At 41.1% G+C, this 13,142-nt stretch overlaps 1 protein-coding gene across 5 annotated transcripts in view; it reads right to left on the reverse strand.

Annotated features, from left to right (window-relative positions):
• LOC134211033 (glutamate-gated chloride channel) overlaps nt 1-13,142 on the reverse strand; it is a 538,835-nt gene that overhangs the window by 318,073 nt on the left and 207,620 nt on the right. The window lies entirely within an intron of this gene.

A 13,142-nucleotide genomic window follows, 5' to 3' on the forward strand; every position in this document is an offset into this window, starting at 1 on the left:
TGTGATGGTTTTATAGATACAATGGAGAGTAAACTCTGACATTTGAAACCATAATTTTTGGTCGTGATAAGATTGATCACAAATTTGATGCTGCAACTAGTTCAATCTAAATTACAGGGGTTAGACAAAAAGGTTGAGATAGGCAAAATTTTGTTGAAATTCCAATCAGCATAACTTTGCCTAGAAAAATCCGATTTTGATAAAACCGGGACCATCGGACGCGGAAACTCTTCTAGTATACTGTCCCCGTGCAGAACCTCAGATAGGCCCTTGGCCACCGGAGATGTTCCAGATTTTCCGAGGGTATGTTCAAAATGCATTTTTTGTACTGCTTGTCATTTTATGTGACGTTTACTTTCATCATGTTTTATGTTTTCTTCATAAACTAGAACTAATATGCCGACCAATGCTGGCTGTAGATCGAGAATCCATAAAAACTACACAGAGATATGGCCATTTCCGTAAAAACGGTTCCGGGAATATGATGAAATGATAACAGATCGGAATAATGCAAATATGGGTATCTATCTTCATGGCTTTGCGAGACGATGATTACAGAAACATTCCTAGGGTGATAGTATCCACTGCCACCCTTATAGCAGGTTCCAGGGGCCTTCGACAAGGGGCCGGTTTTTAAACCACCTGGAAACATGCATATATGGGTGTCCAAATTCATCTTTTCCAAGACGATAAATATAAAAACTATATTAAAGATACATTTTGAAGACCGTCAAACTCACTGGCCAATTTGTAACAGGTTCCGCGTGTTCTGAGAAAGTGACATTTTCAGGGTGTATGGCCAATTCCGTACCGTTTTCACGGAAATGGCCATATCTCTGTGTATACCTGACGGATTTTCGATCTGCAGCCAGCATTGATCAGCATATAGTTCTAGTTTCTAGGGAAAGCATAAAACATGATTGAAGTAAACGTCAAATAAAATGACAAGCAGAAGAAAAATGCATTTTAAACATGGCCTCGGAATACCCGGAACATCACCGGTGGCCAAGAATCAATCTGAGGTTTTGCATAGGGACAGCATACTAGAAGAGTTTCCGCGTCCGATGGTATCAATTTTATCAAAATCGGATTATTCTACGTAAAGTTATGCTGATTTGAACTTCGACAAAATTTTGCATATCTCAACCTTTTTGTCTAACCCCTGTATGTATTTCATATTTTTATCTACTAAAAATGTTGTTTTTTTTTGTTTCTCGTAAAGCAAGTATACGTAAAGGCTATAGCATTGCTCCGAAACAGAACATTTGATAGAAGGCCCGGAGACCAATAGCGTTTTATACCAATCGACTCAAAAATGTGAGACACACTTTTTGGTACTTAGCATTATCAGATTTGCTCGCAACAGGTTGCATTGTTTTTTTTTTTTGTCATTTTGGATAATGCGAGAAAGGTACCACTAACGCTAGGTGGATGAATCTAGGTTTTTTTCTTCCACAATAGTTTAACACTTGAAGTGTTTGTCCGATAGCGCTAACAGTTTTATAACCTAATTTATAAGTATATGCAAGTAGTTTGTGCTTAACTTCCTAGCCAAGCGGACGTACACGCTAGCTAAGTGGAAGACACGAATATCTTCATTAACTCGAATATCGGACTCGTTAAAATCAGTGTCGCGTGCTGCCACCGCTGGCTGCGGATTGTTTTTTCCGCTATGGGACGCCGCGAAAATACCTTTCGTATCGATTTAACGAACATTCCTAAAAACCAAGCTACGAAGAAATGCACCATTTTGTGGCAAACGAGCTTGGACTCCAACGCGAACAGGTGAAACGAATTCAGTGCAGCCGCAGTGCGAACTGTGTATTCGTAAAAGTGATCGACCTAGAATTATCAAAAAAGTGTGCGAAGAACACGATGAGAAACACGAAGTTGACGTCGACGGTGAGAAATATTTGGTTCAAATAAAGATGGAAGATGGGGCAGTGGAGGTGAAACTTTTCGACCTCCCCGAGGACATCTCCAAGCAATGCATCACTGACTTTCAGAGCGACTATGGAGAGGTTCTCGAAGTACGAGATCAAATGTGGTCCGACCAATACACCTTCGTAGGAACTTCGACTGGTGTATGGATCACACGAATGATTGTGAAGCGAAAAATACCATAATACGTGACTATTGATGGAGAAACCATGTATCTGTCGTATTATGGACAACTCCGGACAACAACGACAAGCGTACGACATACTACCGGGCCTAATATGATCAATACCATCAATCTAGTGAAAGGAAAGATGCTCGCAAAGCACGTTTTGAGGCGATGATGCGCTCTCCAGCTGCTAAGCCCCGCACAACATATTTCAAGCAACCCTCTCTTTGAAAGATCGCTTGGCTCATCTTATCCGAAGTAAACATAGAGCAAAATTGGTCACGTGGGACCTAGACCATGCGTTTGATCGGGTTCGACAATCGTATCTATACACCACCATGCGCTCGCTTGGGATTCATCGTGGACTAATAGACCTGCTAACATGAATTGACAATCTCTTTCATCTCGTCTACTCGTCAACGGGCATCCTTCGGCACCCTTCGCAATCCAACGCTCGGTACGACAAGGTTCACCCCTAAGTATGCATCTTTTCGTTTTGTACCTACATCCACTGATAGAATCTATGACAAAAGGTCGAACGACAAAAGGTCGAAAGGACAAAAGGTCGAAAGACAAAAGGTCGAAAAGACAAAAGGTCGAACGGACAAAAGGTCGAAAGGACAAAAGGTCGAAAGGGACAGAAGGTCGAAAGGACAAAAGGTCGAAAGGGACAGAAGGTTGAAAGGACAAAAGGTCGAAAGGGACAAAAGGTCGAAAAGAACAAAATGTCTAAAGGGACAAAAGGTCGATAAAGAATTATTATTATTATCGTCTTTATTTAAGAGGTTTTCAGCCCTTGGCTGGCTCACCTCTGGTCGATAAAGAACAAGTTGGGTGTATTCTAAAGGAATTTGTTAAATGCATTTATTTTCAAGCAGAAATAACACACTCATCTCATCAATCAAAGTTGAAGAATGAGCAATTTTCAAAGAAGGAGTAATTACTATAAACCAATATTATGAATATTTAGATAGTCCTGTTAGAGGTAAAAAAGATTGCTTATTTAAGAAATGAATAAAACTTGTATTTCGCGAGACAGAATTGTCCCATACAGTTGGCAAAAAAATGCTTTTTTTTATTTTCCACTATTTTTAACAATTGAACAAAAAATCATCGAATGAGTGCAAATAATAGATGGAGATCTAAATTTTCTAAATGTCACTTCAATCTGTCTAAATAGTGCACGCCACAGCCACTCAAGTGGCTCATCAAAAATACACCGGTTTGTAAAGGCTCCCCCTGGCCTAAGCAATTTTATTGCTGGGACGACGACAGCTTGTTGCCACGATTCTATCGTTGGGTGGATGCTGGCAATGCTCCATTTACGCTTCCATACCAACGGCGACAGAATCGCAGTCGCCAGGCAATAGAATCGCGTCAAGATTGTCTCGTCGCGTGTGTTTGGGGGAACCTCAATACATGCCGGTGTATTTAATGTGCGGCGTGCGCCATTGTGATAGAACGAAGTGACATTTTGAAAACTCAAACATCCATCTGTACTCATTGAATGAGTTTTATTTAATTGTTAAAAATTGTAAAAAAATAAAAAGCAGGGATTTGCCAATTGTGTAAGGCAACTCTGATGCGGGATTGATTCTCCCCTTTTCAGTTTCTTGTCTATTTCGACCTTTTGTGCCTTTTGATTCTATTAATCTTTTATTTCTTTCAGCGTTTTGTCCCATTCGACGTTTTGTCCCTTTCGACCTTTTGTCCCATTCGACGTTTTGTCCTTTCGACCTTCTGTCCCTTTCGACCTTTTGTCCTTTTCGACCATTTGTCCCTTAGACCTTTTGTCTTTAGAGGTTTTGTCTTTCGACCTTTTGTCCTTTCGACCTTTTGTATTTCGACCTTTTGTCCCTAACCCCCACTGATAAGCAGGCTGAAGCGTCTCTCTGATAATGATCTCGTCGCCGCATACGCAGATCACATAATAGACCAATGCAAACTCTAACTTAACCTCACTTATTTTGACAGTTCACAGAGCTTGTTTACAAGTTGTTAGAAGAAAAATCGATGAAAGGAAAATTAAATTTCATATTTTTATTTTAAAATTGCTGTGATCCGAATATTTAAGTGTTATTCTTTACATTCAGCATGAAATCAATCGCAAAGGACATCTACATGCGAATAAAATGACGAAACAATTTTAGCGGAAGCTGCGCCGGAGGCTAAGTCCCGGAGAAAAAGCTCTGTGAACTGTCAACCTACGTCATCATGCAATGGTCAATTATTATCTCCACTTCGGAAGAGCGTATAAATCATATGAGAGACATCTTTTCTCGTTTCGAACGTGTGTACGGAGCGAGAGTAAACTGGGGAAAAACAAAATCTGTAGACGTCGGCTTCATCGATGGAAACCCTCTGCATCTGCCTTGGCTACAGACAACAAACACTGTAAAGGTGCTAGGTGTAATATACGCTAATTCAATTCGTCTGATGACAAGATTGAATTGGGATTCACTGACAGCCAAATTTAACCAAATTGTTTGGTTCAATTCAATGCGTTTACTAACGTTATGTCAAATAGTGGTTCTTCTGAACACTTTCATTACCTCTAAGGTATGGTATTTGGCATCAATTATCTCTCCTCACTGTGTGCACACAAGCGAAATCACAGCAACGATAGGAAGATTCCTATGGGGCAACACAGCGACACGAATTCCGATGCAACAACTAGCTCGTGAATGAGCACAAGTTGGTCTACACCTACACCTCCCGACGGTTAAAAGCAGAAGGAACTTCTGGAGGAATTCCTGGAGGAACTTCCGGAGGAATTCCTGGAGGAACTTCCGGAGGAATTCCTGGAGGAACTTCCGGAGGAACTCCTGGAAAAACTTCGCCACGCCGCCGTCGTTGACTGAAAATGGTCTATCACGTCGCCGCCGATAACATTTCAATATGCGCACACAGCTCTCGCACCCATAAGCTCCATTTTTTAAAATGTCCTCATTGGGTCATCAACTGGAACGATTCAAGGTTCCAGGTCATGAAAAACGAACACACTGAATAGGTTCCAATCCCTTATTCATAAGAAATCACAAATGTTAAGCCGACGAACGGCACCAATATGTTCAATTCCGTAAATTTCCTCTTAGGTTCCCACCGGAACCGGCTCCAAGTTGGTTAACTGATTGTGACCAAACTCACTTTGAAGTACTCTTCATTCGCTTATTCATGAAAAAACACGAATTATAAGCCGTTGAACGGCACCAATATGAACCAATCCGTAAATGTCCTCATTGGGTTCCCACCGGAACCGGCTCCAGGTTGGCCATCGGAGGGTGACCAAACTCACTCGCTTATTCGAGTAAAATCCCGAATTTTAAGCCGTCGAACGACACCAATATGATCACATCCGTAAATGTCCTCATTGGGTTCCCACCGGAACCTACTCCAGGTTGGCCACCTGAAGGTGACCAAAATAACTTGGAAGTGCTCAGCATGAGTTCCATTTGCTTATGTGTGCAAAATCCCAAATTTCAAGCCGTAGAACTGCACCAATATGCCCAACTCGGTATGTCCTCTTTGGGTTCCCACCGGAACCGGCTCCAGGTTGGCCATCTGAGTGTGACCAAATTCACTTGGAAATATTCGGCATGAGTTCGAATCGCTTATTCGAGTAAAATTCCGAATTTTAAGCCGTCGAACGACACCAATATGATCAAATCCGTAAATGTCCTCATTGGGTTCCCACCGGAACCGGCTCCAGGTTGGCCACCTGAGGTGGTCAAACACACTTTAAAGTATAATGCATGAGCTCCTTTTGCTTTTGTGAGTGAATTCAAGTCATTTGGGTATTTAAACGGTTCCAATATATCCATTTCGGAAATGTCCACTTTAGGTCCCTACCGGAACCGATATGAAGCAGCCATGTACCCGGAACCAATTGCTGGGTCCTTTAAATCTCAAATATAACATATGATTGCATTTAGATTCACCATTCATAGATTTTTCATGAACAAAATCATTTTTTCGTGAGTTTCTTGGAAAAATTACATTCTGGGTTACCATAGGTACCCCACGGGATTTTGGTCTCAATCCGGAACCATTACGAAAATTCACGTCCTCAAGCCATTTCCTGAAAATATATTAAATTTTCGATCTAACCATGCCTGTTTCGTGGGTGATCATTGACGAAATAAGACCAAATTGAAAAATAATTTTTAGTCGTTTTCGTCTGCTGGTATCGTAAAGGTTAATCGATTAAACTCCTAACTATGGTAATTTCTGGTTCATGCCTGGAATTTTCAAACAAACATCATGAAAATTTGATGCCTTAAAAGAGGTTAGGAACGCAAAGGCTAAACAAATAGGGTCATCAAACCAATCCGAAATATTTTTGATGAACGTCGTTCAACGCCACAGATTGTGTTAGCTCAGTTAAAATTAAAACATTATTGCAGTAACCCAGATTTTTATATTCACCATGTAAATCCTAAATATCACAGACCTTTATGAGCCCCCATGTGCACGATTATACTGAACTGGACCTTTCTTGACTGCAGATATCATTGGGTTCCAGTCTGTCTGCGGTCAGGATGCAACCAAACCCTGTGTGCTGTGTTCTGCTGTTCAGTGGGTAGAGAAAATCGAAGCTTGCGTGTTATCATCGACGTCGTCGTCATCGACCGTCCAACCGTTCTTATTTCTTGTATTATTTGTGGTACTACGTTCCTAATTGAAAACTGCTTGCCTTTCAACTTGCACCCCTATTTTGGTTTTGTGACGACCCAAACTTTCCAAACAAATTGTTGCCTATTTAATTTTGAAGGCGTAAATGAGAGTGTCAATCAAAATTTCTCCGAGCATGACAGAAATAGTATGAATAATCCTATTATCTAAAGTATCCTATATGGAAACCGAGAATCGAACTCGCCAGCTCCAAATTCGCAGCCCAATGTCTTTATTCGCCAGGCCAGCTGAATCCCCGGCCGTCGTCTCTACGCTCAAATGTGCATCGAAATTGGCTTCAATTCGATCGGTTCCGAAAGATACAGGATTCTTCTCTGACGAGCTATTATTTCCCATCTTGTCTACGTGCCACGGCAATCAAATTGAGCAATTGACTATGGATGGGGCTTATGGTGAAATTGTCCGATTGGAACTACGGTATGCGTGGGTGTTTGCTAAATCTGATTAGAATTGCTGACTTAATTGATGGCTTCCATTTCAAGCATTTTGAAATGCAAATAAATCAACATTTTAAATGATAAATGTTACATTGATAGCAGGGCTATGAATATCAATTATGAATCGAAAACAGTAGCGTTTTGCCCAACCCCAATCATCAAACGCGATCTACTGGAATTTAATACAAATCATACTTGTACGTGGATATGAATGCGCTAATCAAATGCATAGAATCCATATATTTAGAATGAATCGGAAACCACAAGCTTGAAGCAATTCGAGTCAAATAGGAATCATATGTTGCAAATATACGGATGTCACGCATATGGAAATGCTGATTCTGCTGAGAAGTTTGAGAGTAGAATAGATATTATCAATAATCCATCCTCACGCTTTTGTGATTTTTATCCTAGATTGAAATTAAGGACCACACCCACCTTGATTTCTGATAGCAATCTGAATAAGGATTCCAAAAGAGAAACATGAGTATCACTAGTGTCCAATGTACGAAGTACACCGTAACTATGCTATGCTATGCTAGAATAGATATTATCAATAATCCAATGGAAGTCGCGCGTCACGATTTCTTTAGTTTACCATAATTAGATCGAGTTACATTTGAGTTTAGCTACCCACTACGAGTTTGTATCGTTTGTCTGTTTGTTTGTTTGCTCCTTATGCATTTCACAATTTGCCCAAAGTTAAACAAATGCTTAAAAAAGTTTCAATTTAAATAATTTCATGGGCATTTTCACCTCATATAACGCTTAACAATCATAACTAGCCATCCAAAAATTTCGAAAAATGTATTACATTGATAACGTTCGCATTTTAAAAATGTGTCGATTTTCTATTACAGGAAAAACTTATGCAGGCAAAATGCAAATGAAATGCAAAATTTCCTGACAATTTTGATCGATGTACCACTTGTTCGTTTCTTCCGTTTTAGTATGGACAACACGCACAGGATCTTGGTTAGCATAGACAAAAAGTTTTGCCTCGAGAAATCGTTTAATTTTTTATCCAAATGTGGACATTCTCAGTTTTTCACACATACCTTTTTTATTTAAATACTTTTTTCAGCTAACCTATATCATTAAAATGAAAGAATATGATATATGACGCCTCTTCCCCCTTGAATACATTTTATGTTAGGGTAAGACAGTATAATATGCCCCCCATAAGGCAATACCTATGATAACTTTTTACTTTTTTACACAATTTATACCAACTATGTATTACATATTTGATAGTCCAAAATGTCGCAAATGAATTGCCTGTGAGTAGTCATATAAGAATATTACAGAGAACACGTAATAAACCTTTTTTGAAAGTCGTGAAAAAGTTGATTTCAACAAGTGCGTGGGCAAAACGCCCCTCCCTAACCAAAGACGTTTCAATGCCCTTCATTAGTATTTTATCTATCCCATAATAAAAAGGTTGCAACTCCTTATGTGATTGAGATTGAATAAAATATATAAGTCCATTTAAGCAGGGGTGGCATTGCGCATCTCGATTCGAACGAAATTCTATCGAATCGAACATGTTTGGCATTCGATTTCGAAAACGAATTATCGTTCGAGGAGGTACAAGAATAGCAAGATGTTTTGGCATTATGGATACTCGATAGCACACTGGAAAACGACTCAAGTCGAATGAAAAACGCTCGTTACCTTTATTGCTTTCGAATGTTGTTCGAGAGTTATTTCTTGTTGAAATTTATTATTCGCTATTTTTCTGTACGTGAAGAGAATGAATGTTTTATTATTACATCTCGAATGAAAGAATATCATAAGCAAAAAGTATGCTTTCTCTTAAAGTTTTAAGACAATATGCTATTTCTAATTCGATTTTTTAAAAGGAATTTAAGTCACACAAATTACTTTGAATAGTATTAATAATATATAAAATACTGAAGTTGCTGTTTATGTGGAGGATACGGACTGTGTAAATTCCAAAATCCACATAAAAATCACGTTAATCCCGAAATTCATGTTACGTATTTCCTGGCGAGTTCAAAAAACTACATAAAGCATTTGGGGAAACGACCCACTCTAATGAGGAGTCCTCGAGGGCCACTGATGACAAAAATGTGGCGAAGTATTCATAATATTATTAAGGGTTGTATCCATAAATACATAGTATCTTGCAACGGTTACCTTTTTTTTCACTGGATCCACACTTCCTTGTTGCATGAATTCAGCAGTTTTTGATTATGAAAATGGAGATCACATATATAGAGAACAATTTTAAATTGAAACCCTAATTAATCCAATTCATCACGTCTTTTTATGAAAAAAATATTCCTACTTTCAATGCCGTAATGCAGCCTAACTCAATCATAAACCGACAACGCACATCTGTGGAAGTCAAGATTCGCTGCAACTTAGAAATCTTCATAGACACAACTGCGACCAGGTTGAATAAAATGTCAAACGTTTGTTATTATGCAAACCATAGAATTAAAATTCCGTTTCATTACCCGGGCCGATTTTCACGCTAGGATGCTCAGTTTGGTTACATCTGAGTAAAAAAAATTAAACAACCTGTAGTGCTCCGAGGGACTGGCAATGGGACGAAACAAATGGGGAAAGGCCAACAATAATGTTCGTAAAAAAGCAAATGTTGAAAAAGGTTCGCAGAGCAGTAACGTTTTAAATACAAACATCGTTACTTTTTATATCATAAAGTGATTGGGGAATTGAGAGGTAAGATTTTTCAATAAATATTTGTTGTAATGAGAAAATATTCAGGGCGTGTTTCTTTTTAGTTTGACACTAAAATTTCATTGCAAGAGAAATAATCCGTTCCATGGCCATGTCCTTATTCTTCAATGGCTCTACATTCCAACTGGAACTTGGCCTGCTTTTCAATTTAGTATTCTATTAGCATTTTCTCAGTTATTAATTGAAAGCTTTTCTGTGCCCGCCATTGCATGAGTATGTACAATGGATACACTTTTTTTTAACTTAAATTCAATTTATTTTCATTTTTTGTGTTCATACAGTAGTGTTTTAGTTTGAGTGTTTGGTTGCCTGGCCCTTTATTTTTTATTTTTTTTCTTGTTTCTTTTGTAGATAATTATTTTGTGTTCCAATTTGTGTTTTGTGTTGCGGATCATCCTCAGGAATTTGTTTTGGACCCGTTGAAGTTTGAGGTGGTGGGTTTTAGCGCAGCTCTCCCAGGCCGGCATGCCATATTCGATCACAGGGAGGATGATTTGCTTGTAGACAGCAAGCTTATTTTTTCAGAGACAATGACGACGGTTGATCAAAGGATACAGTAGTTTCAACAAGACGTTATACTTCGTCACCGTCTTGTCAACCTGTTGCCTGAAAATAAGCTTGCTGTCGAGGGTCAAGCCAAGGTAGTCGGCCTCATTGGCCCATTCCACAGTCGTGCCATTGAACATGATTTTACAGTTCCCAGGCGGAACATGTTTAGGGGAAATAGAGTGGGGAAAATGATGACCTGGGTCTTCGCCGCGTTGATACAGATCTTCCAGCTGGTGAGGTACTCTGTCAGGGCATTCAGACCTCGTTGGAGTTTTGCCACTAGCGCTCTGATCACTCTACCGTTGAAGACGGTGGAGGTGTCATCTGCGAACAGAGACAGAATGCCGCCTTCTGGAGGTTCTGGTATGTCGGAGATGAACCGATTGAAAAGCAGGTGCCTTCATGTTTTTCGATGATTTAATATAGGCCGTCAATTCGCCAGCTGAGATCTCCAACTCCTCCGAGAAGTCGTTGGGAATCAAATAGATGTTGTTAGCATCCTCGTTGACGGCTGCTTCGTGTCGACTGACGATGTTCTGCCCAAGATTGTGTGAGCTGACGAAGTGACGAAGTGACCTATTTCAGCGACCTTCTCTGCAGGAGTTATCAAGCGATCGTTAGAGCCATTATTGTCTAGTGGGATCAAAGGTGGAATGGGCCGAGGCTTGGATTTTAGTATTTTGGTCATTTTCCAGAACGGCTTTGCATAATCTGGGAGAGTGCGGATCTTATTCGAGAAATCGTTATTTTTGAGGTCCACCATTCTGGCGTTGATAATTTTTGTGATTCGATTGAGGCGTGCCTTAAGCTCAGGCAGTCCAGTACGCTGAATCCGCCTGCGAGTGACATTCCGCAATCGAATCAAATCTTTGGTGAGTGTATCAATGTTAGGGGAGTTACTTACCGGCCGAGCCGTCGTTACATGTTGCTCTCGGGCCACCGAGATCGCCTCCTCGATGGAACGCAGCTGCCGATCGATTGCTTCAGGCGTCTCGTAGTCGACGTTGTTGTCCACGCACCTTTGGAACCGACCCCAGTCGACTCGGTGGTAGTTTCGCCGCAACTGCTGATGCCGATTGACCGAGGAGCCCACTTCCGCCACCACCGGATAGTGATCCGAACTGAGCTCCTGGTAGACAACCGGCTGCGAGACGTGGTCGTTCATGTTGGTTATGTATAGGTCGAGGGTTGCGTGGACACCGGACCGACTCAGCCGAGTGGGGGAATCCGGGCTCAGGATCGTGTAGTGGCCTTCCTCCATGTCGTTACTCCAGATGGTGCCGTTTCGATTGCCGCGACTCTTGCCCCAGGCTTGATGTTTGTCATTCAGGTCGTCGGCAATGATGTACTAGGCTTGTCTCCGCGTTAGCTTGACGATGTCGCTCCGAAGGGCAGCCGATGAGCCATCGCCGGCTTTAGCTTGAGTTGGGCAGTACGCCGCGATGAGCGTGATTGTGGCGATGGAAGTAGTCACTTCGACACCAATGGCCTCGATGATGCTCAGCTGGAAGCTTGGCAGCAGGCAACAGTTAATGTTATATCGAAGTGTGATGGCCACACCACCTCCCCTGGACGGCCAGTCGAGTCGCACGATGCGGAAGCTCAGGCAGGACGTGGACGCACCTCCGGTTTAAGGTGCGTTTTAGTGATGGACGCCACGTCGATCTCCTTCTCATCGAGGAAATCAGCCAGTTCGATGCTTTTACTCTTGAGCGAGCAAGCGTTCCAGTTGACCAGGCCCACCCTAGCAGCCATTTTCAATAATGAACATGCCAAGAGTGAAGACCTGGTCGAAACGGGTTTTGCAGCCGCGCAGCCGAGTGGCGAGCTGTGCAAAGATCGGCATCAGCTGCTCCGGGGTGTACAGCGGAGCAGATTCTTCAGGGGGTGTTTTCGTTCTCCGGCTGCCGACGGAACCCAGGAGGAGGGAGTTGGGGCCATTCGCTGGTGCATGGTGCTGATGGAGCTGGAGCTGGATACACTATGTCCAGGGAGCCGAGAATGTTTCCAATCCGAAAACATTCTAGACTGGCCCTAGATTCGAACTCTTCATCTCCGTATTTTCAATCCTACACCTTTGCTTGTCCAGTAACATTTTTGTTTTATGCTAGTTTTATGGAGGAAAAATGGTACTTGGGTAGAGACCCTTATCGCCATGTTCTGTTGGTTTGTATTTCGACAGCAAGCCAAAATTTAATTTTAGTTTGGTAAAAATAATGCATGCTAGATGATACAGACGGAACAAATGAGAGAAATGGTGTTTTTTGTCTTCCATACAATTCCCATAAAAATGCTAAAATACATACAAAAACTTTTATTTGGTTATTACCAATAAGAGGCGTGGCTATAAAGGAAGACCTTAATAACGGTCGCAATAACCGTAAAATACTATTAATGAAACGCTGTGTTTCTTGTTTCAACAAAAAACTGAGGTTAGTTTCGATCCCGGATCCGATAACAATGTAGCAATATCCATGCTACTTGGATTTATTTATTTCTTAAAGCGGATTTCTAATGGCAATCACCATAGCTAATGAAGCTTCCATTTAGGAAAACGATTTCCCGAGTAATTTTTTTTGCGGGATTCCCGATTCCCGGGATGTACACTTTAGTTTACCGGATTTCCCGGA

This window comes from Armigeres subalbatus, chromosome 2, assembly GCF_024139115.2.
Source record: "Armigeres subalbatus isolate Guangzhou_Male chromosome 2, GZ_Asu_2, whole genome shotgun sequence".
Taxonomy (NCBI): domain Eukaryota; kingdom Metazoa; phylum Arthropoda; class Insecta; order Diptera; family Culicidae; genus Armigeres; species Armigeres subalbatus.